This window comes from Portunus trituberculatus, chromosome 24 (genome assembly GCF_017591435.1).
Source record: "Portunus trituberculatus isolate SZX2019 chromosome 24, ASM1759143v1, whole genome shotgun sequence".
Classification (NCBI taxonomy): domain Eukaryota; kingdom Metazoa; phylum Arthropoda; class Malacostraca; order Decapoda; family Portunidae; genus Portunus; species Portunus trituberculatus.
Window position 1 is genome coordinate 12,789,956 of NC_059278.1, and position 5,000 is coordinate 12,794,955.

General features: G+C 43.4%; 1 protein-coding gene across 1 annotated transcript in view; it reads left to right on the plus strand.

The window, feature by feature from the left end:
* The first annotated feature begins 4,473 nt into the window (after positions 1–4,473).
* Positions 4,474–5,000, plus strand: part of LOC123508366 (FAD-dependent oxidoreductase domain-containing protein 2-like) — a 91,375-nt gene continuing 90,848 nt past the window's right edge. Inside the window, exon 1 of the mRNA XM_045262020.1 lies at positions 4,474–4,604. The gene's annotated coding sequence lies outside the window, so the exon portion shown is untranslated. The remainder of the gene's footprint in view (positions 4,605–5,000) is intronic.

A 5,000-nucleotide genomic window follows, 5' to 3' on the forward strand; every position in this document is an offset into this window, starting at 1 on the left:
CGTTTTTCTTTTTTCCTTCAAAACTAATGAAACTTTTTACCTTTTCATTTTTTTTATTTTCGAACAATTTTCTGTTTTTTCTTTTAGCTAACGAAGCTTTTTTTTTAACCTCTATTTTTTATTTTTTACTTAGGAACAAATTTTCTTTTTCTTTAAAAAAAAATGAACCTTTTAACTTTTTTTTACTTATGAACGAACAATTATTTTCTTTTAATTTTTGTGCATTATAATTCGTGATCCGTTTTTTCCTTTTCTAACCTCTTCCTTTTTGCCTTTTTAACTCAACTCTTGGTGTGTGTCTGTGTCTGTCTCAGTATGCTTGAATTTAACTTATCTATCTTCTATTCATTTATCTATCTATCTATTTATTATTTTTTATTTTTTTCCTTGGCCAGTTTCCCTTCTATATAAAGGCCGATAGGTTTCATAACAAGGACAGCCACGTGTAGGCCTAACAACTCACAGCACCACCTAGATCACGCCCTAATGTGCCTGTGTCTGTCAGTGCGTGTGTGTGTCTGCAGGTATGTGATTTCCCTGGAGAATCAAACTTGCCAAATTACTAATGATATCACTCTAGGCACCTTCATTCATCCCTGCCTCGTGCCCTTAACACAGTCCCTTTCCATCCTCTGAGCCCCCTGACTCCTCCCCCCATGAGCTCCCGACCGGCCCTGGCTCCACCCCTGCCATCCTCGCCTCGTCTGCCTGACCGACCTCACTCTCTCCGCCGCTAGTTGGCAATCCGGAAACTTAATGGCGCTGGTAATGGCGTGCCGTGTGTGTTTGTGGTGGTAATTATAAGTTAGGATGAGCTGGAGGCCTCTCAATCTTGTCTCCTTGTCGTTGTTTGTCTGTTGTGTGAGGGAGAGGCTAGGGAGAGAGAGAGAGAGAGAGAGAGAGAGAGAGAGAGAGAGAGAGAGAGAGAGAGAGAGAGAGAATGATACACAGAGAAAAAAGACAGAATAATCGTCAAAAAAGACACCCACACCACCCACCCACCCACCCACCCACACACACACACACCCACACACACACACACACACACACACACACACACACACACACACACACACACACACACACACACACACACACACACACACAAAGACAGACAGGCTGAGATAAACAAACATACACACATACGTAAAATTTAACATACATATCCCACCTCCACACACACACACACACACACACACACACACACACACACACACACACACACCGCGTAGTGTAGTGGTTAGCACGCTTGGACTCACAATCGAGAGGGCCGGGTTCCCGGTGCGGCGAGGCAAATGGGCAAGCCTCTTAATGTGTGGCCCCTGTTCACCTAGCAGTAAATAGGTATGAGATGTAACTCGAGGGGTTGTGGCGTCGCTTTCCCGGTGTGTGGAGTGTGTTGTGGTCTCAGTCCTACCCGAAGATCGGTCTATGAGCTCTGAGCTCGCTCCGTAATGGGAAAGACTGGCTGGGTGACCAGTAGGCGACCGAGGTGAATTACACACACACACACACACACACACACACACACACACACACACACACACACACACACACACACACTACAGACAGGCAGGCAAGACAGACGAGACAGGCAGACAGACAGGCAGACAGACGAACGACTGTTTACACTGGAAGTCCTGAACGAAATGGAAGAAGGAAGACAATTTCCCTTCACTAAACGAAACACGATTTTTTCTTTAACCTCGCAAATTTTTCCCCCTTTTTTCCCTTCTAATCATGGTGACGCTCGTAGTTTTGTCCATCACTCTGATTAATCCTGAGGGAAAAGCAAGTCTCGTGCACTGAATCAGAGAAAAAAGTATAGAATTATAAGAATAAAAAGAGAAAAAATATGAGAGTATATTGAGTGTCATAAAGGTGCGTCCCATTCCACCCCGGCCATTATCATCGTGTCCAGAAGGTGATAATAGCAGCGTGGTCATCTACAGGAGCCATCAGTCTTGTGTTACTCCTGTAGTGTGTGGGGGGACTGAGTGGGCAGCGGGCAGGGAGGTGGGGATAGCTGTAATGGTTGACTCTCTCTCTCTCTCTCTCTCTCTCTCTCTCACTGGTTGGCTGGCTGGGTGAGGTGCGGGGAGCGGCCAGTGGGGCGGGGCGGGGCGGCAACACACCTGCTCACGGGGAGTTGGTGTTTAACGATAACCTATTGCAGGAAACAGAGACAATAGTGTTTAGAATTGTGTGTTCATCTTGTCAAGCTTGTTTCGCTAATATCTTGCCATTTCTCTTCATTACCCGCTTCAAATCAATAAAAAAATATTGTCATTGTTTTTTCTTGCTTTTTGGTTTGGTTGTTCATAAGTTAATGTGTTTGTGATGCTTCCTGCGTCAGTGTTGCTACTCCAAGAATCTTGAAATTCGTGGTGAATAAGACATACTAATAACACAGTTTTCTTTTCTATTTTTTTTTTTTTTTTTTTTTAATAAGGGAAAATGAAAATATCTTTTTACCTACCCTGCCATCTTTACCTACCTTGTCACAAGCCATCTTCCTTCCACCCACCCTACCATCACAATCTTTGTGACTCATCTTTTTCATTTGTACTCTGTCACACTTTTTTTTTTCACCTACCTGCCTCATGCTGCGTTTCCTCATTCCTGTAAAAAAAAAAAAAAAAAATATATATATATATATATATATATATATATATATTTTATTTATTTATTTATTCATTTATTCATTTATTTATTTATTCATTTATTTGTGTATTTATTTATTTCTGTTAAAATATTTCGTCACAGTAATGAGGAAATACAGGATGAGGCAGGTAGTTTAGTTATCGTCCTGTGGTTGCCTGTTTTCGTAAGACATCGTACTGTTATCGATGTACCTTCAAGTAACATCTCATCTTTATCGTGTGGGTCGTGTGACCATCGTGCTTGTGTCATACTGGAATTGTGAAAAATGATTGATAGCAACACGGTATATCGTTAAATGGTCGTCCTATGCACGTTGTAATCTTAGCAATATCGTGCGTCCATTACACAGCTGTCGTGTGACTGTCTGGGGGCTGTCGTGAGCCGTGGGATTCATCGATTATCGTGCAAAAAGTGCAAATCATGCTCAATCGTGCGGCGTTCGCCTCTCATCATGCTGCGTGGGACGCGGGATTCATCGTAAAAAAATAATAAATAAATTAAAAACCACTATAAACCTCTCGCATCGCTAACGGTGTACGTTCCTGTGATTGTCGCGTGGCATTCATTGTAGTTGTTGCATGGTTATCGTATTAGTGTCCTCCAAAAACTACGACAATCCAGATGATAGCACGATAACCGACCGAAACCTGAACGATGGTGGAACGATAACATAATGAACCTACCACAAAAATTACACGATATACCGGTGTCAATCACAACTGCAAATCGAGTCTTGGACGATGATAACATGATTAACACGATAAGTCAATGAAGGTTTTTGTAGGTCTCCCTTGTGGCCATGAAGCGCAGTGTATGGCCAAACGTAGCCCTGATTCCATTGCCTTCCTCCAATTTGTGTCTTGTCTATATACTTATTTGAAGTGTAATTCGCTGCAATATTTCATTGAACATAGCATGGTCGACCAGCAGATAATATCTGTAGAATCAGGGTCATATTCTTGGAGGTGTGGCAGAAGTTGGTGGTAGTGGCCATACAATCCACGATCACTTCTAATTTTGTTCTGATCAATGTTGAGCAGGTGGATTAAATTAAAGTAAATCTTGAGGTTGTTGATCAGCAGATTATTCATTTCAAGTTCATCCGTGTAGTACTCATCGGTGTCCTGCTGGGGAGGAGTAGGAAGAGCCATGTGGCCAGGCATGTCCTCCAAGTGGAAAGAGGGGGGTGTGGCAAGGCATGTCCTGCAAAGGAGAGTCATGGGAAGGGCCATGTTGCATTGGATGCGACGCTGTGACGTCGGTGAATGCTGGTGTGGAACTGTGACGGCCAGGTGTGGAGCCCACAATTTATAATTATATAGGCGTGAATTGTAGAAAAAAACGTTCGTGTCGCATTTATGTTTGTCGGGCGGCATTCGTGTAATTCGTTCAGTTGTCCTGTGGTTGTGTGTTGTCGTTCGTCATCCTGTTGTAATCGGTGTATCTTCGAGTAACATCTTTATCGTGTGAGTCGTGTGACCATCGTAGAGTCGTACTGGAATTGTGAAAAATGATTGATAGCAACACGGTATATCGTTAGATGGTCATCCTATACTCGTTATAATCTAAGTAATATCGTGTGCCCATCTCACAGCTGTCGTGTGACTGTCTGCCGGCTGTCGTGAGCCAGAGATTTGTCAGCGATTATGCAAAAAGTCCATCATGCTCAATCGTGCGGCGTTCGCTTCTCATCGTGGTGTGTGGGACGTGAGCTTTAGTTATACCTACCGCTATTTTCGTAATTCTCTTCTGTGCATAACATCTGGCAACAGTGGCGTGCGGCGGGCAGGCACCAGGCAGTAGTAAACGCGCGGCCCTGCTAAAAGGCGGACGTGCTGGTGCTCTTGCCTCTTGTCGACCCTCGCTGCTGCTTCGCTCACACCCACACAACCAACTCAAGAGCTCCGTTACAACTTTTTCCCACCTTTGCTGATACTCAGGTACGTGTAATGTCTCCTGCCGTCCACAACCACCACAACCACCACAGCACCTCCATCACAACTTTTTTTCCACCTTTGCTGATATATCCCGTTCCTTCCACCACTTCCATTTCCTTCATCTAGCCGAGGATATTTGTTGCTTATGTGTTTACTACCCCCACTCATGATATTTAAGTACATTTCACACCATTTGTTCTTCCAATCACTTCCATTCTCTTCTTTTAACCCAAGAAGTTTATGATTATTTGTGTTTCTTTTACCTATCCCTAAATGTTCAGCGTCACAGTAATGGCGCTCTCACTCGCACGTGCATGCTTCATAACTTCGCTTCACCTTTGACCTCAACTTGTGACTGTTTTCTATTGTTTTTCATCTCTTTTTTCACGCGATATTATT